The sequence below is a fragment of the Amyelois transitella genome, chromosome 23 (assembly GCF_032362555.1).
Source record: "Amyelois transitella isolate CPQ chromosome 23, ilAmyTran1.1, whole genome shotgun sequence".
In the NCBI taxonomy this organism is placed as follows: Eukaryota; Metazoa; Arthropoda; class Insecta; order Lepidoptera; family Pyralidae; genus Amyelois; species Amyelois transitella.
This window is the reverse complement of record NC_083526.1, coordinates 146,339-170,713: the sequence shown is the minus strand read 5'-3', so window position 1 is coordinate 170,713 and position 24,375 is coordinate 146,339. Positions and strand designations below refer to the sequence as shown.

Here is a 24,375-nt window from a genome sequence, read left to right as displayed (position 1 = left end):
AGCACAAATATCGAAAATGGATATTGACGCGGTCCTAAGTAGACTTGAACAACTGAATAATAGATTTTCAGTGAGAAAAGCCTCTAAGTGTCTCAGACGACGAATCTGTCACGTCTACGAAGTTAGATTACAGACTTTCTGTGTTTGTTGGATGGTTTAGCTTTATTTTTTTTCAGAAAGAACTTTGTTTTTTACGTCATTAGGTGATACCTTTTGACCATGACAGTGGTCACAGGCAGTACCTCCCACCCGTTACTGGAACTAACGTGAAGTTGATTTTATTACATTTTTAATAAAGTATTGAGATTTAACTTTAAAGCCGCGAGATAATCAACTTGGCACTTTATAAACACACACACTTTAGGAACACTTCATCTCTTTCCCATGAATGTCGTAATAGGCGACTAAATGTATAAGCATATTAATGTACTGCGAGCATAGACTATACTGAACTAGTTGTGAAGAAAAAGTCAATTAAGAGAATGTCATAGCTCCGTTTTTATAATCTCTATAGTGTTTCTTTTTTATATTGGTGCCGCGTGGTTCCCGGCACCAATATAAAAAAGAATAGGAACACTCCATCTCATTTCCCGTGAATGTCGTAAGAGGCGACTAAGGGATAGGCTTTTAAACTTGGAATTCTTATTTTAGGCGATGGGCTAGCAACCTGTCACTATTTGAATCTTTATTCTATAATTAAGCCAAACAGCTGAACGTGTTTGTCCGTCTCTTCAGGACTGTTGGCTATGTCTACCCCGCAAGGGATATAGACGTGATTATATGTATGAATGTATCTTATAAAGCTGACTTTGCATTAATCTGTACGTCACTATAGGTATGTCTCTGCAAGGGATAAGGACATGACTCATACAATAACTCGACGCATAAATATCAGTTACTGAAAATGGTAGCCGTAATACCTTTAAATCAAACATTATTAGTCACTTTGTCTGTGACCTGAATAAACAAGATAACACTGTTAAATAATGTAGTGACTACGAGTTCAGCCGTTATATCCCTTTGTCAGATAGTACGGGTTAATTCATGTAATCGATGTGTTTAGTTACGGTCAGAGTATATGAGTATCAATAATTTAGACATACATACATACATATGGTCACGTCTATATCCCTTGCGGGGTATACAGAGCCAACAGTCTTGAAAAGACTGAATAGCCACGTTCAGCTATTTGGCTTAACGATAGAATTGAGATTCAACTAGTGACAGGTTGCTACCCCATCGCCTAAAAAAGAATCCCAAGTTTGTAAGCTTATTCCTTAGTCGCCTTTTACGACATCAATGGGAAAGAGATGTAGTGGTCCTATTCTTTTTTGTATTGGTGCCGGGAGCCACACGGCACAATAACTTAGAACTAACGATATTATGCTAAAATTATTATTTATGTATGTAGCGGGAGGGATAGTTCGGGCTCGCCCGTCACAGGGGGATGATTTCCGCTAGGATAGGTGTGATGCCTGGGGAACCACACGGCAGACGATGTTGAGTCGGAGTTTCTAGACTCTTCGCTGCTATTGACTGAGCGCGTCATATTCTAGGCTTTGTTTCACAGATGGCGTGTGACTTCAGTGATATCATCAGAATATAAGTATACATTTATAAATCATGGAAGAAGATTATACTTATGAATATATTGATTGCCTGAAATATTAACTTACAGCCCAAATCGCTTGGTCTAGAGATATACAATATAGATAAATTAGATACATATAGATAGATAAATTTAAGGTTCTTTAGGGACGGGTAGCAGATACTACATCTTTCCATTTGCTTGCTTACTCATTTCGCTTCATCGCTCACACTCACCCACACACACACATTCATAACTCCCTTCATGCAAGCGCGTTGTTTTATTAACCTATAGAGGCAAACGTCTATTGTGCTTTGGTAGCATAAAAATCTAGACTGTAAGTTTCCACATGTAACGATTCAGTCGCCCGGTTAAGTGCAGTTCTTGCACACGTCAATAAACACAGTAAACAATATTTCTTATTTTATTACCGATTTCCCAGGATTATCGTAGGACCCGCACACTAAACCCTACAAACCTGATGTTCCGGATTTGATCAATTTACGTTTGTATTTAACGGCCACAAAAAAAAATACGTTTTTTTATTTGTATCTCTTTCAATAACTGAACCTCTTCTACATAACATTTCCCCCTCAGTGTACTGTATATACTCAATTTCCTAGCGTCCAGCTTCCAATCTGCAAACATTCGGGGTTAAAATGTAGCCTGAATATTTCAGCTGAGCGCCATACCGCTGAAATTGTGATTTATGACTTGGACAACGAAATGTTCCAGTAATAGTTTACTGGTGATGTTGAATTTTTAACATTTCCACGCAAATATTGAGATAAATTTAGCTTTTGTAGTTTAAGTATTTTATTTATTCTTAGCGAAAAAGTCACGAAACTTCAATTAAAAAGATTGTTAGGAGTAATAGAACGAAAGAAGCAAGGATCATATCAAAAATGTAGTCTCTGCCTAACCTTCTGGAAAAGAAGTGTAATATGATTGTATCCTTACCTGAACGCTTACCTTAACTTAACGCGGCCTATCAGTATTTTTAAGACTGTTGTCTCTGTCTACATCGCAACGGATATAGACGTGATTATATGTCTGTATGTATGTATCCTTACCAGGCCAGTAAGTTACATACTTTTGTGAAGTTTGCTAATATTTTCCGTTGAATTACCTACTCACTTTTGAATACATTCGTGCCTTAGTACACTTTGAGTTTAAAAACCCTTACTTGACATCGTAAAAATATTTTTTGTTATAAATATTTTAAGAGAGGGGAAATGTTTAAAATCCCCGCTTTGGAGGCAATCACAGAACTATCGACCAATGTAATGTTTAATGTCTGCCGTAACTCCCTCAGGAGCCCGCGGCCCACCGTAAAGGAGGTCGCTGTAACTGAGCAAAGAGTATTGGGTTATACCGCAAATTGGCCCAGGTCACATTCGAAGGCTTTTCTATATAGTTCGCTGGAAGGAAATTGTATGACCTTATGCATGTTTGATCCGGATAAAATTGGACTTTACCTGTAACGTGTATGACTTTGTTATATTTTTTCAAGTCTTCTCGACATAAATGGCGTTTTAAGGAACAGGTCTGTTTTCGTTAACTCTTTATTTCTACTCACACAAAAAATTTAAGAAATTGTGTCACAGATATATTGTCCGTAATGGAAAAATACAATAGCTTTCGTAAAGATCTAAATAATACCAAAGCTAATTAATATAATAAATGTGAAAATAATTTTGTTAATTTTTACGCGTTTTCTGCTAAACCAATCTTTTTGAAATTTTGTGTATATGTTCACGGAAATGTATAAAATCTAGGAATTACATACAACTCCTAGGAAATATATACAATTCCGAAGCTATTTAGGAAATGTTTAAAATATTGTTTTAAAAATTATTTAATACATACATATCCTGGGAGATGTAAATATTTCCTAGAAATTGTATATAATTCCTATATCGTATTAGGAAATTTATAAAAAGAAGGCTTTCTGTAATAAAACACCTTGTTAAAATGAGAATTATATTTTTAGGTTAGGTTAGGTTAGTTTTTTTTTTTAAAGAAATAATAATTTCTTAGAGTTAAACTCTGACGATAATTATAATAGGCTTAACAACGATGCCTTTTTTATGCTGCCCTATTTCTAGCTGTTGTTTTTGCCGTGGAAACTTCTATTAACTCTTTGTAACGTTCATCTTCGATATAAGCGGTGTTTTTAGCGTTTGTTAACATTCTAAATGATGCCCCTCGCCCCACTATCTCACGTACCACCACGGGTTTTACATTTCCGATTGCTATTTAGGAAATGTATAGATTTCCTAGGAATGTGTCTACTATAATTTATTTCACACATTTCCGGGCTATTTTAGGCATTACATACATTTCCAAGGAATTGTATACAATGACGGATTACATACATTTCCTTTAACATATATATAATTAAGTCTCTGATGACGGACATCCCGGTAAAAATTAAAGTTCCCGTAGGGTATGCGAAAAACCTGCGTTTTTTTGTAGGTGGCGCTAAATTCGCGCGAGAGAAGCTGCGGTTATAAGCCAGTTAAAAATATAAATCTACAACAAATTCAATATTATAGGTAATTGAGGTATTCAATTCGCTTTATCAAGAAAAGCTTTTATGGGAATTCAAGTTAAATATGAAATACAAAGTACTCATACATATAGTCACGTCTATATCCCTTGCAGGTTAGACAGAGCCAAAGGTCAATCCAAAAGACTGATAGGCCACGTTCGGCTAATTGGCTTGATGATAGAATTGAGATTCATATAGTGACAGGTTGCTAACCCATCGCCTACAAGAACAATCCCAAGTTCATAAGCCTGTCCCTTAATCGCTTTTTACGACATCCTTGGGGAAGAAGTGGAGTTGTCCTATTCAATGTACTCAAATTGACTCATTCCAACTTCATTCTATAACAGGAAATGTACTTTCTTTAGAACTAGCAGCTCACGGGTTGGTTAAACCTTCACATATTTTTAGAATCCGCAAGCCTTCCCGGTTTAGTTCCCCGGCTAGTATTCACTTGGCTGATATATGGCGACAATCCAGGTTTAAACTAAGTCCGTCGCCTCAACGTTTCTATTCTCAGCTGAGATATTAAGTTAGCGAAGAGGTTATTGCTTTGGCTAAAAACTAGTCTTTTTTGTAAGCGCCCAAAATCGTGAGGTTATTATAACAGAAAACTTTAGCCAAATGTTTCTAAAAGTATGTTAAGTATTGTCAAAATAGTGTTTTTAGTAAACGCCAAGATTTTGAAACTACTAACAGCTTATTTATGTATCAAGTTCTCATATCCACACGACAAATTAAGACGAATTGATTAATTTTTATTTACAATTTGTCATTAACTTGAAAAAAATTCTCAAATCTCTAATTTGGACTACTAATTACAAGTTACGAGAAGAAAGAGAAACGATTCTGCCGTTTTTATACATACATATAATCACCCCTTACGGGGTAGACAGAGCCAACAGTCTTCAAAAGACTGAAGGGCCACGTTCAGCTGTACGGTTTAGTGATAGAATTAAAACTCAAATAATGACAAGTTACTAGCCCATCGCCTGCAAGAAGAATCTCAAGTTTATAAGCCTTTCCCTTAGACGCTCTTACCCGTGGATGTCGTAAAAGCGACTAAGCGTGAGTTTTATTATATCGAAGTGCCGGGGTCCACACGGCACTGCAAGGAACCAAACGGTTTCATCACAATTCATCAGTAAGCAGTAAAATTGACAGCAATAAGACATCAAATAGTGATGTTGATATCCCGAGCTCACAATGAAACTAAAACGCGATCGTAGTGTCCTGGTGCACTGTAAACGTTTACAAAACTACTCGTAAAATACATTTTTATTGCGAATTCAATCTTTAATTCACAATTCCTGAGTGTCTAATAAAAAATATACTAGATGAGTACAAAGTCGATTTAAATGATAGTAAAGATATTGTGCCGTGTGGTTCCCGGCACCAGTACAAAAAAGAATAGGACCACTCCATCTCTTCCCCATGGATATCGTAAAAGGCGACTTAGGGATAGGCTTACAAACTTGGGATTCTTTTTTTAGATGATGGGCTAGCAACCTGTCACTATTTAAATCTTAATTCTATCATTAAGCCAAATAGCGGAACGTGGCCATTCAGTCTTTTCAAGACTGTTGGCTCTGTCTACCCCGCAAGGGATATAGACGTGACCATATGTATGTATATAATAAAAAATATAGTAGGTGAGTACATAGTTGATTCAAATGATAGTATAGATAGTGTGTTACTTTACCGGTAAGCACACGGCACGCTGCTTAAAACGCGTGGGCAGAAATCTCATTTATATAATCTCAAATGATTAAGGTTAAAGGCCTCCTAACTCTGCTCGATGTAAAATTCATAATTTTAACTCGGTTCTAGGGAAGTTTATGTTACCTTTTTCTGTACGTACGAGTATACTAAAGTCAAAGTTCACTGACATTTCATTTCTCACAGACTGGGCTACCGACCTGACCCGAGTGACGTGGAATACATATCTTGTTCTTCATAAAGTTATGACAAATTAAAAGCAGGTAAATAATAGGCAAGTGGAAAGAGGGAGTCTCTGCCTACCCCTCCGGAAAGAGGCGTGATTTTATGTATGTATGTAAATAGTCCCCTGAATGGAAATACGGGGTACGCTAGAACTTTATCCTTTACCATCTAAATATTGGTTTTTGTTTGTCGATGTAAAGCTCTGTCTACCTACATATACACGCATGTATCAGGTTGTAGCGGGAGCGATGGTTCAGCTCGACCGCAACCAAAGGGAAGATCTTCCGCCAGGCTAGGTGTGATGCCTGGGGAACCGCGCGACAGACGATGTTGTGTCGGAGGTTGTATATATGCTCCAATCCGTGAAATCTTTGCGTGCGCGATTTAGGTTTTTCGCTGTTTTTTTACTGATAGCGTCGCGTACTTTTTTTTTTTTTTGTGACTTGTGGCATATAGATTTCGTCACGAGGTTGTTATTCATGATGGAGTAGACAGACTCGATAGTCACTGAAATACTCGAAGGCTACGGTCAGCAGTGACAAGTTTGCTGGATACAACCCTAAAAGGAGAATCCCAAGTTTCTAAGCGTGGAAGCTCCATCTGCTTCACTAGGCTAAAATATTGAAGACAATAACATTTGCAAAAAGAGAACCGCCTCTAAATTATATCCTTCTTTTTGATGTCTATTAAATTACTAAACATTCTCCCAAGTGTAACAAATACTTTCCTGAAAACCGCATCAAAATCGGTTAAGCGAGACACGAAATAATCGCGATTATTTCGACTAGTAGAAAATAACTGAGAACCACTTTTTTTTGAACGCGGTAAAAATAGAACATTTCCCTCAAATTTCTCTTAGTAACTGACACGAGTAACCGAGTAAGTACCTTCAACCTAAAAACGTTTCATTGCTATAATTTTTCAGCGAGAAATCTGAGATTTTATCAGACATCTGAAACCAGGAAAATTCGAGGAAGTAGGAGAATTAATCTGTCTTAATTTCCAAGGCAATTCCCGCAACGTTTGTCGTGAACGACGGTCACAGGAACAACTCGAGAATTAACCGCGATATTTCCAAATTAGTTTTCAGTTTTTACTACGTCGTCGGAGAGTTCTCCTAGTTAGCAATTAGTTTAGTTTACTCTTTATTGTGTTATTAAATAAAATATCTGTAGATACCGTTTGATTCCTGATATTTAAAAAAAAACACGGTGAGGGAATCATCATCATGTTCCCCTGCAAAAGTTGCGGATGTAAGATACTTATATGAAATGTATTTATTTGTAGTGCCGTGAGGTTCCCGGCACCAATTAAATAAGAAAAGGTCCACTCCATCTCGTTCCCATGGATGTTGTAAAAGGCGACTAAGGGATAGGCTTATAAACTTGGATTCTTCTATTAGGCGACGGGCTAGCAACCTGTCACCAAACAAGCCAAACAGCTGAACTTGGCCTATCAGACTTTTCAAGACTGTTGGCTCTGTCTTCCCCGCAACGGATATAGACGTGATTATATGTAGGTATGTATGTCAAATGCTAACTAGCTAACAAGTAGTATTGTTATGTTGACGGTAACCGTGCACCAACCATTTATTTTATTTTCCCTGACGCTTGTTAATAGCTTTTATATGAGCACTCAGCTTTGCTGGAGCTTAGAAAGTTTTGCGGATGGAGTAAAAGTTGTTTTTTTTTATAGTTATAGAGCATTTAAAACGTCGGAATGTTTTCCCCTTGTCTATATTAAAGGTAGTCTTTTTTAAAATGGCCACGTAGATCTTGTACAAAAACTTTTAAGATAATTTTTACCAACGTCCACTTCATCAAAGGTAATAATTATTACCGAAAAAACATAGTATATATATATATATATATATATATATATATACCAGTTATTACCAGTTAGTTTCTCTTCCAGTGCATATTGAAAAAGTCAATTAAGGGAAAGGGTAAGGGTAAAGGGTAATAATCTTGAGATTTCGTTTATTAAGGGACGGGCTTGCAACCTGTCACTATTTGAATCGCAATCCCATCACTAAGCCATACCTACAACCTAAAGATGGAGAGGTGACTATAAGTGCAAGTCACTGCAAAATAATTTACACTTTTGGCTTCTAGTTATTTTTAAACTGCTCGCTTGTTACAGTTTGAAAAAATACAACTTTCCGCTGGCAATTTAAAGTGTGTTATACGAAATCCTATTCAGTTACCTTCTACTCTAACAACCTTAGTTGCGAACAAAGTTTCGCGCATCCTTGATGTTAGGGAGCTAGCAATTGTCCCCTTCTTTCTGTCGCCAACTTTTAATTAACTAACTGACTCGTTGTCAGCGAAACTAACAGTAATTGCGAGTTACAAGAATTAGGGGAGTTTTTTTCTAAATGCCTTATTAATCTTATTTATCGTCATTTGAATCTCAATTCCATCATTAAGCCAAATAGCTGAGCGTGGCCTATCAGTCTTTTCAAGACTGTTGGCTCTGTCTACCCCACAAGGGATATAGACGTGACCATGTGTATGTGTATGTATGTCATTTCAAGACTGGCTCCGCCTACCCTGTATGGATGGTGACTTTGTGATTGGGACTGTCGCCAGAAGAAAGAATTATAATTATTTCGTTATACACATGCATGCATAAATACAGACCTCTTTCCTGGAGGGGTGGGCAGAGACACATCCTTCCGTTTGCTACAAGATCCTTGCACGTGTCATTTTTATTTGTCCATAATCATAATTTTATTCATATAAGTTGGTTTAGGATACTCTTGACCTGAGTTTTTGCCATCATTAAATCAATGAAAGTACGTTTAGTTTAATCTGTTAAATTAATATTAACATGATGATGCACTTTATCGAATTCCAATACATTTGCACGTAGTTTTAGTATTTTATCAGCACGAGCCCGCACAGCCATTGTTGGGAACGTATAAAAGTTTATCGTCCATAGATTGGTGCGCTCGCAGCGTAAAAATTTACAAACATCGATATAACAAAAGTACAGAACGTTCTGCTGCTTTATCAAATATTCAAGAATTTCGTGAGACTGCATCTGGCATGTGTTTTCGATCTATGTGTTATCATGTTATAATAGAGAAAATTACAAGTTTTCTTAAAATTTAAGATTTTCTCTAATCTTCACACCACAACCTTTTTATGGTTTTTAGTTAAGTACATTATTTTACGAACAAGAATTTTCTATTTAAAACAGCAATCTTTTCCGAAACAGAAAAAATGCAAGCCTTTTCCTTGAATGAGTTTAAAATTGTAAAAAAAAATATATAATCAGATGACTCACACTATATTTTCCTTTGCTACCAAACGACAGAAAATGTGATTTAATCTGTCAATATTGCACATTATTATTATATGCGCGCTGAAGTGCAAACACCTCGTTAACATCATGTGGTGTTTAAAGTAAAACTTTCAAACGATAACATGTAGTAAGAAACTGCGAGGTACTAAGTTTCGTGTCTTCTCACACTTTAGTGCCAACATAGAGGGTTCTTGCTCAAGTAAACTGAAATTAAATTACGTTTATATTTCTCGTATTGTATTAGTTTCTAGTTTCGTCTTGATGAGAGCTAAATTTAAATGGAGTCTGAGAATGATGAGGATTTTATATTTCATATCTTTATCTTCAAATAACAAAGAAAATAATCTTGCCGTGCATATTGTAAATGTCGATTAAATAAATAAAGCAAAATGTAGACGATGGAAGAGCAAACTGTCACTACTTGAATCACCATCATTAATGTGATGTGGCCTTCCAGTCTTTTTGAGATTTTTATCTCTGTCTACATCGTTAGCGATAAACTATTATAATTATTCAGGTACTAAAATAAATCTCATATTTAACACGATTTTATTTCATTTCTAAGTTTACACACCCCGACACGTTTAATGAAATTGGCAATACAAAAAATAAAACTTACATCTATTACTTTGGTACAATTTTTATATTAAATATCTTTTAAACGAAATGCAATAAAAAATATCCGACCAACTCAGTCTACCATCTGCGTTTAATAGCTGTAAAATCCATTTTAACGTACTAACTTACTGGCAAGCGTCTGAATTTATAAAAACTTTGAGTACCCGAACTATAGAGTACTAGGGGCGCAGAGATGGCGAGGAGCCAACGAGGTTGTGAGTATTTGGCAGACTTCCAGCTACATCGATCGTCCAATGAGCAGGTCATCGGTCGCCCTTCGGCGCGCGCCAGAAATGGAATGTAGTTTACAGGCGCGACGGCGGGCCGTGAAATCTATTAGAGGCTGTCTGGTTTTTGGGGTTAAAGTGGTAATTTTAAGTCTATATATTAATCTCGTCATGCTTAAATAATATTACCTAAACAATCAAGCCTGAATGTTAAGGTTTCTTTGCGATATTTGCCCTCACCATAAGGACATTTGTTTGTAGTTAAACTAACTGTACATAACTCAGAGAAGGGAATTGGTACATGGACTTGGTAAGATTTTAACCAATTCTTTTAAACGCATCACGTACATATTTTAATCGTAAACCGTTAAGGTACCCAACAGTTTTTCCAACAACGCTCGTACATTACTAAATATTTACCCTTGTATTATTAGCAAAGCCTTATTGCCATGATATTACAGCTGTAAATGTAACACGTAGTAATTGGATATTTCTTATGAAAATACTCATTGTGAAAGATAATATTTACTCAACCTAATACCCTTCGTAAAATAATACTCGAGGGTTATTTCGTGTCAATCGACTTGGAAGTGAAACGTTTCATTTCAAGAATTAATATTTTATTTATTGATGGATATTGTCACAGCATTTCAGCAAATTGACATGAGGGATATTGGTTCAGAAACATCTTAATATATTTTATTTTACAGAAACATTTCTCATTTTTCATAATTTTTTGGATTTATTAAACAAGTATTGCACTTAATATCTTGGCATAAAAGAAAATATTTTTGAAAACAAATAACGCTTATATTTAAAAAACTTATATTTATCTGGATGATGTAAGCGTTTTCTGTACATTTTTAGAAAGACATTCCAGATCTGATTTCGTCTTTTCGTTGAGAATTTGGGCGTTTCTGGCAACAATAGAATCAAAAGAGATAAGAAAAAATAAAATGAAAGAAACTCGATACATTGTATAGACTCTTAAAGGTTCTCAACAATGTAGTCTCAATGGAATTAATTTAACTGTCTGTTCAAATACAAAGTAGAAATTACAAATAGAGAAACTTGACCTTTGTATTATGATATTTTTTCTTATACTTTGAGCTCAATTTAGGAAAGTTCAATTCAATTTGAAGGTTACGTATCAAGCCTTTATCTTTTTCTCGTGTAATGATCTGTTCATATTTCATATTGATACAATTTAATGTCAAATTGAAAGCTCTTACTACTTTTAATTTTTTAATAAGCAAAACTACAATGTGCTATTTCATATCTTTAATGGATGACATACCTAATTTAAATTTAATTCATAACATCAATCTGTATTACCTACTAAATGAACATGATAATTAATTTAACATGATTAATGATAACATTTCAATACAGATATTTCAATATATAATGGTACGATATCATTGTAACCTACATACATATTTTCACGTCTATATCCATTGTGGGGTAGATAGAGCCAACAGTCTTAGTCCTCTTTTACGACATCCATGGGAAAAATATGGAATGGTCTTATTATTTTTTGTATTGGTTACCACACGGCAACCACACAGCATTATTATATTGTTACCTATTTTTGGAAAAAATCTATTTCTACTTTCAGGGAACGAAGAACAAATCGCTTAACCACTGTTAATTGTAAAAACTTATACAAGCCAATTTACAAAAAAAAGTACTGAAAATCGTGCAAACTTAAGTAATACACAAACATGAAAAGAACTTGAGCAATTGCAATATAAAATGTAATTCCTGGTAACATTTCACTTTCAACACTACACTTTGTAATTACAGAAGTAAATCAACAACAGCACTCTGAAGGACAAACAGAAAGAAGAGCGAACAGACTTTAATCGCAAATAGTGCTGCATTCGAGATGTTATTAATATAGAACAAATACCGTTTCTGTTTCCGGTTATACGTTTTCGGGTCATGAAGCATTTAGGTTTATTTGCTGACAGCAAAAAGTATGGGGATTTCATATTAGAGATAATAACGTTCTTTTTTCCCTTCTGGAGTTAGTGATCAACACTGATGATCATGATGAGGAACAATGATCCCGGATTGGCTTGGGCACTGGACAGGTTAAACACGTAGGGACTCCTCTTACCGCCACAAGGTCCATACATACATACATATAGTCACGTCTATATCCCTTGCGGGGAAAACAGGGCCAAGAGTCCTGAAAAGACTGACAGGCCCCGTTCAGCTGTTTGGCTTTATGATAGTGGCAGGTTGCTAGCTCATCGCCTAAAATAACAATCCCAAGTTAGTCCCTTAGTCACCTCTTACGACATCTACGGTGGTCATATTCTTTTTTATATTGGTGCCGGGAACCACACGGCTAACCTAACCTAACCCATATTGAATTATATGTACACATTTAATCATCATATTTACCAGTTCAACACCTGCATGTGCAGGATTCCTCAAGATTTTTTACCCTCGTCGTAAGAGAATCATTTAGAAAACAAAACTAATCTTTAACTCTGAGACGAGTCTTTGGTACACTGTAGAGGTATGTATTAAAAATTGATAGACAACAAAGACCTTTAAAAGTCGTATTCGTAGAACAATAATTTATAGAGAAGTCTCTTCAAAAATGTCCAATAAAATGATATTTTCTAGTAAAAAAGGCACAAAAGATATTGCACAAAGCTCAAAGTGAAGTAGCAGAAACGCTATTTGCGAGATATCGAGTACTATTTGCATGGCGGGGAATCACGGTCGATACTGAAAGTAGTCCTGTTATAATGTGCCTTGTGGTTCCCGGCACCAATATAAGAAAAAATAGAACCACTCAATCTCTTTCACATGGATGTCATAAAAGGCGAATAAGGCATAGGCATATAAACTTGGGATTCTCATTTTAGGTGATGGGCTAGCAACCTGTCACTATTTGAATCTCAATTTTTATCATTAGACCAAACAGGCCTTTCAGTCTTTTCAAGACTGTTGGCTCTGTCTACGATGTCTGTGATGATATACATATATTATGTCCTGTTATAAAGATATATATTTCAATAGAATTAATGTCATGCCTGACAAGAATAAATTGTACGATTCTAATCTTTAGAAAAAAAAATATTAAATTTTGTATGACCCTATACCGACAAGTTTACAGCCAAAGAAGTACACAGGGATCAGTGGCAAGTTGAAAGATGTATTCTCTGCCTACCGCTCTAGGAAAGAGGCGTGATTTTATGAACGTTTAATCTCTGAAACTGGCATGAAATTAAGAGTCTTCTTATGATATCTAGCTTATTATGAAAACAACAGTTACTATTTAATACGAGTTGAAATGGAAGTAAAATACTGCTCTATGCTGTTTCATAAAACGTTTATTATACAAACGCACAAAGGTAGCATTTTATTATTGAAATTTGTAATTCAGAAATTATTTTGATATTGCGACTGCACTTAAATGTGTACTGTTAAATCAAGTTAACAATATAGAATGCATTAAGATAAATTCACGATATTGCACACATGCATAAGTCACGTCTCCTTCCCGGAGGGGTAGGCAGAAACCACATCGTTCCACTTATCACGATTGCCACGATAATTCACGATGTTATCGATTACAAACTCAATAAGGATTTAAAAATCAAACATAACGCTCTTTCGTCGGGCACCGTCGACCGCTGACGTTCTTTTAAACATTTCTTTCTAATATCAGCCTGAGAAAGAGTTATAACATAAAATATGTACCATTATAGCCTCAATTCCAAGAAATGGATTTAATATTTGCAAACATAACGGTACAAAACATGCTAGCGTCGAATAACATTTGGTTTTCAGCAGCGCGCCATCTGTCACTGCGGAATCGGGTCATGTCTGTGGCGAAGTCCCATTTACAATGTACGCTTTTTTGATTTGGAAACGAATTGTAACCGTTAACCAAACTTCAGTGTGTAGTGGATGACATAATAAAATATGGCATCAATATAAAAATGATCTCGTTTCGTAAAGGCGTCACCTGTCACTATTTAAATCTCAAATCTATCATTAAGCCTAAAAGCTGAACGGCTCTGTCTAGCCCGCAAGGTATATACATATGATTATATGAATGAATTTAAATGGGCAAATTCCATAGATAAACGTCCGGTCTGACGATTTTTTTCCAAGTTCATGCTCGGTTACTAATTTGGTATCGTTATAAATTATTATTTTTTTAATATACTCAATGTACAGACAAATTTTTTTACTGTTTTATTATATGTATTGATATAGCATCGTTGATTTCGTAACACAAGTTTCGAATTCACTTCGAGGCTTACTCGATCTGTGTAATTTGTCCCGTATATATTAATTTATTTATTAGTAGCAGGTTGCCAGTCCTTCGACCATTTATAATGTAACTTGGCACCTAACACACGTAAAACCATTTACAGATTGAAAGTTAAGGTTGAACCTCTGTAATAGAATCAATCCCCTTCTGATGGGCCGCCGATGTAATCTAAATCATGAGAGCAAGGGATTGGTTTGTAATTAACTTAACTTCCAGGCTCGGTGTAACAATATTGGCAGTCTATGCTCATTTGCAGGGGTTCATCCGGAGACGATGAGATTACGAGCTCGGTGGTGTCTAGACGCTTGTTAAATCGAAAGTCTTAGGTTCTAATCCGAGGGGTGTAAGGCGATTTTTGTAGTTTCGATCTATTGAACCCCAATATGCTGACATCGATTAGCATTGCACCTCAATGCATTTATTATATTTAATTCATCGTTTCATTAAGATAACTTGGGATTCCCCTTGTAGGCGATGGGCTAGCAACCTGTCACAAGTGGACTTAATGCTAAGTATATGCATTATATGACAGTCCATTTTTGGGTTAAGCAGATAAATTAAGTGGGTGTTAAAGTAGTTATCGGTTTTGGTTAAACATGAAATTTTCTAAATTTGAAGATTTCCTCACAAGGTTTTCACTCATCGTAAAAGCGTTGTTATAACACTCAAACGTGTATAACTTAAAAAAAGAGTCATTGATAGGCTGTAGAAGGATTTGAACCTGCGCACATTGAAACGGATATACATACTTTCTTCAGTCGACTACCTTAACCACTCGACTGATGCTCATTTCAATTATACTAAGAACCATAGATTTTAGAAAATATAAGTCAATAGAAATGCCATATTGTTCTTACAACTTGATGTATAGCCATGTGGCATCATATGCAGATTTCAGCGTTTACCATTTCTATTATTACAAATTCTATGCCAGGTAGGTTTCTCCTCTGTGTTTCTCAATCTCCAGTGGTCCTGCAGCGTATCACTTTCTGATAGGAAATAGGGTAGTTCAAAGGAAAGGTGCGTACTGTTCAAATTTCGGAGTCCTAATTTATTTTACACCTAACCAACATCCGAGACCCCTATCAAACGACTTAAGTATTAGAGTTAGGAAGTAATTTTGTCTATATGTTAGTTCAAGTTACACTGGCCATTGAGGAATAGGATAAGATCTGGGTTAGAGAGATTTATCGCTTTGATTAACGCACAAAATAGAATGACCATAGGATCTAACATATTGATGTCACAAAATTTATCACACTACTTTCATTCATCATGAACATAAAGTAAAAAATTATATTTTTTAGTTATGTTAAAATTAAATAGTTTTAAAATTGGAATTCCTAGACGACGGGCTAGAAACCTTACCGTGAGTATTTTTTATTACAATCAAGTTTCATCTAGACTATTGAGTCTGTGTGCCCCTTAACTTTAAGATGTCTTCATTCGTTATAATCTAGCTTCATAGAGCGGATAATCTCGAAAAGACTAGAACACCACCTTTAGCTGGGAAAAATATTACATTTTACGTCACTATAACAAAGTAAAAAGATTGCTTCACTAACATAGTACGAGTACCTATTCCCAAAGTGTTACGTTCTTCGGAAACCGCTGTCTGTCATAAATACTGGCGCAGTCGATAAAACAGTCGCCATCGCTTCGATGCTGTCATTTTGACAAGGGTTCAATTTAGCGCCGGTAATCGCGAGATGGAACCTTGTCGTCAGAACTCAATTAGATAAGTAGTTTTTGCAATGTATGTTATCATGACATAGCTGCTTTTGTTATTTTTAACGTTTTCGTATTTAAAGAGCTGTTGTCTGACTTTCCTCGCCTTTAGACTTTAAAAATTTCTACTTATTATGTATTATTACAATGTCAAAAATTATTTTTGCAAAGTTTTGTGGAAATGCGTTCAGTAGGTTTTACGTGAATAAGTAACAAACACACATATCCACACATCTTTACAAACTCGCATTTATAATTACACATTCATACATACATACATTATGATCATGTCTATATCTCTTGCGGGGTAGACAGAGAGAATAATCATGAAAAAGCTCATGTTCAGCTGTAAGGCTTCATAAGAGAATCTAGATTCAAATAGTGACAGGTTGCTAGCCCATCGCCTTAAAAAAGAATATCAGGTTTAAGGCCAATCACTTAGTCGTATTTTACGACATTCATAAGAAAGAGATGGAGCGGTCCTATTCTTTTTTCTATTGGTGCCGGGAACCACAAGGAATACATGGGAATGATTTATAATTAAATAAAAGATATGCATAATATTTTTTATTTATGAGAGATTTTCCGAGGGAAGTAAGAGACTTAATCTTTCCTCTGGCACGCTCTTTGCATACTTTTTTCGCTTCATTCACATCCATCACTCTCTACATGCAAGTCCATAGCTTCACAGTATTCTTGACCTTACCTTTTTTCAAACGTCCTCGATTTAATCAAGCCCGTCTAATGTAGTAAATGTATTTCATATTTCGTAAATAAAAATATTAAATTGGCTATTAGTATTTCGTCTTCATACAACAAGCCTCTTAAAAGGGTTCGAGTACCTATACTCATACTATAAGTACTTACCTTATAAGTGAAGCGGAGAGGGCCACCCGCGGTGATACGGCTGTAACAAAGAAAAATTCTATTAGTCTCCAACGAAATATTAATAATTAATAATAGATTTATTGGTCAATTCCATCATGAAGATGAGAGTGGCCTTTCAGTCTTTTTGAAACTGAATATACATACAAATAGTCACGTCGTAATCGCTTGCGTGGTAGTCAGAGCCAACAGTCTTAAAAAGACTGATAGGCCACGTTCAGCTGTTTGGCTTAATGATAGAATTGAGATTCAAACAGTGACAGGTTGCTAGCCTATCGCCTAAAAGAAGAAGCCAAAGTTTATAAGCTTATCCCTTAGTCGCCTTTTGTGACATCCATGGGAACGAGATGAAGTGGTCATATTCTTTTTTTATTGGTGCCGGGAACCACACGGCAGATTACTTATTTAAACATACTTGTTTCAAACTCAAACTAACAATAAAAAGCAATTACGGAAAATAATACCAATCGAATAGAATAAGTTCGATATTCGAATTTAACATCAAATGAAACAATTAATTGACCAATCAGCTTACGGAAGTCCGCGGGACTAATACGACTTACACTAAAGACGGTCAGTCGGGCCAATCGAGTGTTGTGTCAACTGAAACCTCTAATCCAATGGGCGAGCCGAACTCGAGGGGATTTTCAAGCTGCTGAATTAAGGTTTGCATAGACATGACTTTGTTTTTTTTTTTACTAGGCGTTGCCTGCCAGTTTCGTAAAATTAAATAACCACAAATTTTACTACAGAAAGAGTAATGAACACACACATATTCCTACAAACTATCTTGGGAAAAGTCCGCCATTGCAAGTGATGTATTTCTTTTATAACCATGTACTATTCCTGGTAACTGGTATAAATTTCTGTGCAATAAAGATATCATCATACAAACTTTCTGTATATCTGTTTGTCTGTTTGTGCACACTAATATGTGGAACATTTTTTGTTATTTAGCTTATAACTGTGAGCCTAAAAAAATGATTTTAAAAACTATAAAACTTGATGGAGAACCCACATTGGTCCATCTCAACTATTATAAATATAGAAATAACGCCTTAAAACAATTGTTACACGCGAACGAAGCTGTAGGCATCAGCTAGTAGTAAATATGTATGGGTGTGTAAGCTCTGAAACTCTGAAAATCCTAAACAATTTCCTGCCACAAAATTAAGCGGGGTCTCCAATTATAAACACTTAATAAGTTGTAGTTGAGTAATCCCTTCTACTAGCGTCCCACAGGATTATCGGCAGAGCAAACATGGAGCTTTGTGGGAGCTTTTTGTTTGAACTTTTTAGGTTTTTTTATATGTTTCCTGATGTGAGTGCTCAGATGAAGGACGTTTTTACATCTGAGTTCGAACGTAAATAAAAACGATCTTGGGTTAAGATTTAATTATCCCGTGTAAGTTATAAAATTGCGTTCTATTCTAAAGTGCCGTGTGGTTTACAGCAGTATAGAATAGAACCACTCAATATCTTTCCCGTGGATGTCGTTAAAGATGGCTAAGGGATAGGCTTATAAACTTAGGATTCCTCTTGCAGGCGATGGGCTAGCAACCTATCACTATTTGAATCTCAATTCCATTATGAAGCCATACAGCTGAACGTGGTCTTTCAGGCTTTTTGAGACCGTTGGCTCTGTCTTGCGGGGTGCAAGGGATATAGACGTGACTATATGTATGTTAAAGAATTTTTACTATACAATGTTAAACATAAGAAATATTTAACTTAAAAATTTTAGGCGAATTGCTAACCAAAAAATGTCCACTATTTTTACATCGTTATCACTTACAGGATAGACATACACAATAGTCACAAGTAATACCAATAGTTCTAAGGCATGTTAACGCACATTAATAATTAAGCTTGTATGTAATTAACATTCATATATAGTTACAGACTAGCCGATCGATTACAAAAAGAATTCCAAGTTTAATAGAAATTAATACGCAACGTATGCTATGCATGCAGTTCAGGAAAAAAACCATCAATTCATAACCTACAAAATTCGTAAAAAAAATATTCAATTTTCTAAATCAAATACGGCTTTAGAATCAGAATATTGAAAAAAATACAGTTAGCAACTAATGAACAGCTTTCACGGAAAATTCAATATTGCATTCGATGACACGTGATGGTGAAAAAATATTACCTACTGGCAACATTGAATAGGAAATATTGCCATATTTTGTTCAATCGGAGTTACTATAAGCCTGCAACTGGCATTATTTTTAACAAACATACATACATATAGTCACGTCTATATCCCTTGCGGGGTAGACAGAGCCAAAAATCTTGAAAAGACTGAATGGCCACGTTCAGCTATTTGGCTTAATGATAGAATTGAGATTCAAATATTGACAGGTTGCTAGCCCATCGCCTAAAGAAGAATCCCAAGTTTGTAAGCCTATCCCTTAGTCGCCTTTTACGACATCCATGGGAAAGAGATGGAGTGGTCCTATTCTTTTTTGTATACGTGCCGGGAACCACACGGCACTTTAACAAACATACATGTATAAAAGCCACGCTTCTGTCCCAGAGGAGTAGGCATAGAGTACATTTCCACTTGCCACGACCCCTTCATAGATGTATCTTCATCCACCCACATTCATAACTTTCTTCAAAGCAAGACCATCCCCGATTTAATCAAGGTACGTTCTTGAAGTCTTAAGGTCAACATCCCATTCACACTCCCCATTTAATTTGTTTGGTCAATATTTATTTTTCTTCCCATTGACTTTACATTTTAGCCTTGTGACGTTCAGGTCACAGTGAAAGTGGCCTTTCAATCTTTTCAATGCTGTCGGCTCTGTTTACCCCGCAGGGGATATAAACGTGACAATATGTACATAGGTTTAAAGTATCTCAACACCGCGACGATAACTTTAGCTAGTAAAATATTAAAAGAAATTACATCTTTGTATTTCAAGAGCTTCGGAAGGTGGAATTCATTAAGTCCACTATGTGTTACTGTGTACAAGCCATCAGTATTCCACCCACTCGTACACAAATGACTGCAATGTGGGCCAAGTGGATTGCAAAGCCAATAAAATGCGATGGAAACGATGTACTCCAGCGAGCGGGCTAATAAAACGACATTTACTAGGTTATGAATTAGATCTATGTATTGACAGCTGGGCAGCTTGCCGTGTGGTTCCCGGCACCAATAAAAAAAAAGAATAGGACCACTCCATCTCTTTCCCATGGATGTCGTAAAAGGCGACTAAGGGATAGGCTTACAAACATGGGATTCTTTTTTAGGCGACAGGCTAGCAACCTGTCACTATTTGAATCTCAATTCTATCATTAAGCCAAATAGCTGAACGTGGCCTTTCAGTCTTTTCAAGACTGTTGGCTCTGTCTACCCCGTAAGGGATATAGACGTGATGATATGTATGTATGTAGAATCCCATCCCGGCCAAGACTATTTTCGAAGATGTAGGTACATTAGTTTGAATATCAACCGATGCTCTTACGGTAAGGGCAAACATCGTGAGGAAACCATTTTCACACCCATACATTCAGGTAACTGGATCGGTCGGTTAGGTTTACCTCCATAGATTGCGGAGGTCAGACGGGAGTCGTTCCGTGTAAAAACCTGACCCAGGATCCATGGTCAAAGACATAACCTGGGCTACTCTCCAGAGCGGTGAGGATGCAACCGGGACTAAAAGCCAGGAGGAAGATTGACAGGCGTGGGGTGAGAGTTCGGCAATTCTTCTTTTATATTGCCAAGTAAGCTTAGTTCGTCTCTCTATATCATATCTAAGACAAATACATACATATAATCACGTCTGTATCGCTTGCGGATGGACAGAGCCATCAGTCTCGAGAAGGTTGAAAGTCCATGTTCAGCTAATTGGCCTTATAACGGACTTGAGATTCCCATAGTGACAGGTTGCTAGCCTATCGCCTAAAAGAAGAATCCCAACTTTAACAGCCTATCTCTTAGTCGCTTTTTACTAGATCCTTGGGAAAGTGATTGTTCTAAAATGCCAGAAATCACACGGTATTAATTAAATTCATTAAAAGAAATAACTTCGTTCCGAATCTTTCTGTGCACAGTGTGTCACTTCGTCTTCTTATTCAGCTATCAATATATCATACGTACGTTCAACCAAACATTTTGAACGTAAGTAAAGAAACATGGACAAATTGGTGTAAATCATATCGATCAATCTCCGACACTCGAACGCGAATCAATCAGATACCGCGACACCGGTGTCCGACACCGAGCGTGATCGATGACGCGGGAAGGGTACGCGGCAGTGTAATGGCCAAGTTCAGATATTTTCAGTTTAAATTGAAGCCGTTACCTTCGGATTTTTTAGATTGTAAAAAGAACTAGTCCTTTGCCGTGAATTTTCCATCAAAATCAGACCAACGTATTCGAACCTTTATCTCGTTACAAACTTACATACAAAAAAAATAGATTGCCCCAAGTTAATTTTGGTAGATTGTACAATGATATTGAATTGCTAGTGTGCGACACCGTGATCGATGATGCGAGAAAGGTACTCGGCAGTGTAATGGCTAAGTTTAAGTATTTAGGAGACTTTAGATAGAGAAGAAGTTAATCTTCTCATAAAAATAACTAAAGTACATACACTAGCAAAATCATTCAGTTTGCTGTCTTTGAAAAATAAACTGTCTCATCTCGCTCTTTCTGTTTTGATGAAAGGCCTCCATCAAAACAGAAAGAGCGATAAAATAAGATATTGTCCTAGTCTAAGTTCGTTAATGGTCAACCACCTTGTGGAAATTCATAGATAGCAAGCGCGCGTGTGCGGCTATAGATAATTAACTATCAAATTGAATGTCTACAAACTAGTCCTTATTATTGGCGTTCGAAATCCAATTGGAACTAATTCTTACTCGAATAAAAGATACAAAATCTTCCAAACCACTTCTAAACATATACAACACTGAGCGATTCCTGCATGACTTGGCCCACTTTTCCCCGGATATTCCTACCGGGATTTATTTTATTTATATTGCGCACGTTTATCATGTCACGATGCTGATGGCGCCATCAGTTTCGTGTCACTGAAGGGTCGTGCATGGAACCCTGAGAATAGCAAGCTGTCTCAGTTTGTCACAGTATTTGAAATTATATTCCATTCATAGTGGCACCTGATACGGTTTTCTTTGGAAGAGCCTTCGAGTATTTTTCAGACTTTTGATTTTTTTTACCTCGTATAGGCGAATTATATTTAAATGAATAGCAGATGTTCAACTTTTAGATGAAAACTTTATTTTAATTTTAATATGCCGTGTAGTTTCCTGCACTTTTGAATAGAAACACTCCATATCTTTCCCATGGATATCGTAACGGTGTCTTACCGTGTGGTTCCCGGCACCAATAAAAAAATAATATGACCACTCTATCTCGTTCCCATGGATCTCTTAAAAGGCGACTAAGGGATAGGCTTATAGACTAAGGGATAGGATTCTTCTTCAAATGTATGCGATGCGAAATGCGATGGGCTAGCAAACTGTCACTATTTGAATCTCAATTCTGCAGCTGAACGTGGCCTATCAGTCTTTCAAGACTGCTGGCTATCTACCCCGCAAGGTAAATAAACGTGATATATAAATTAATGAAAACGTAAAACGCGACTAAGGGAGAGGCTTATAAACTTGGGATTCCCCTTCAGTTGTCACAGAGAGTTAATAACAAGACCCAGTGTACTCCAATTTACCTTTATAGTCAATCAAAGTACATAAGGGATTAGAACGAAAGCAGAATGCAACCGTAGATTCATCCAAAAAAATATTATTTGCCATCTTAATCTGATTGCCGTGTGGTTTCCGGCACTAATACAAAAAAGAATAGGACCACTCCATCTCTTTCCCATGGATGTCGCTTACGACATTCTAAGTAAGCTCTACGTAAGCCTATCCCTTAGGATAGGCTTACAAATTTGGAATTTTTTAGGCGATGGGCTAGCAACCTGTCACTATTTGAATCTCAATTCTATCATTAAGCCAAATAGCTGAACGTGGCCATTCAGTCTATTCAAGACTGTTTGCTCTGTCTACCCCTCAAGGGATATAGGCGTGACCATATGTATGTAAAGTATGTTAATCTGAACGGGGATCGGAATCGAACCTCACTTTTAAACATTAACATTGAACGCTGTAGGTAATATAAAGTGAACCAGATACATAGATTGAGGCCCTGTCCGCGCCGTACAGCTATTGAATTACGCTTCCCGACCAATTAGTTAGCTTCGCCGGGAGTAATTAATAGTGACCTGTCCCTCACAGGCTCCACGGCCCTGTAAAGCCTTGGTCACACACCTACTACACTTCACAGAATAAAACACAAGACAAGGGAAGATGTAAAACTAGATATAAATAATTTTTAAGTTATTTTAAGCTTGCATGAAGAGAGTTATGAATGTGGATGAAGCGAAGGAAGTATGCAGAGATCGTGGCAAGTCGAAAGTGGTAGTCTCTGCCTACCACTCCGCGAAAGAGGCGTGGTTTTATGTATGTATGTATGAATGTATGTAATTTTGAGTTAAAAAAAAACGTTAAGGGCGGATAATGGGTATGAAAAATAGATGTTGGCCGATTCTCAGACCTACTAAATATGCTCAAAAAATTTAATGGGAATCGGTCAAGCCGTTTCGGAGGAGTATGGGAACAAACATTGTGACACAAGAATTCTAAATGAATAATGAATCGTGACTACATCGCACGTAATACTGACAAGATCTTTCACATAATACCTAACAATGTATTCCCTTGTCCACATTATATCGTCTAATTAAAATTCTAAGTGCCGTGTGGTTCCCGGCACCAATATGAAAAGTATAGGACCACTCCATCTCTATCCCATGGATGTCGTAAGAGGCGACTATGGGATAGGCTTATAAACTTGGGATTCTTCTTGTAAGCGATGGGCTAGCAACCTGTCATTTGAATCTCAATTCTATCATTAAGACAAACAGCTGAACGTGGCCTATCAGTCTTTTCAAGACTGTTGGCTCTGTCTACCCCGCAAATGTTTTTAAACTATGAGAACTTGTCTCGCCAATGGCTGCTTTAGTACACATTGGCTCCAGCCGTGCCGCTGATGTACTACCATGACAAAAAGTAGCAGCCATTTTGCATTTTAGGATTACTTATTACCATTTATAAATCACTTGTCATATGATGCCCCCTTAGTCGCCTTTTACGACATCCATGGGAGAGAAATCGAGTGGTCCTA

General features: G+C 36.5%; 1 protein-coding gene across 1 annotated transcript in view; it reads right to left on the bottom strand.

The window, feature by feature from the left end:
• LOC106138127 (complexin) overlaps positions 1-24,375 on the bottom strand; it is a 276,922-nt gene that overhangs the window by 228,331 nt on the left and 24,216 nt on the right. The window contains exon 2 of the mRNA XM_060951063.1: positions 17,136-17,175. The gene's annotated coding sequence lies outside the window, so the exon portion shown is untranslated. The remainder of the gene's footprint in view (positions 1-17,135; positions 17,176-24,375) is intronic.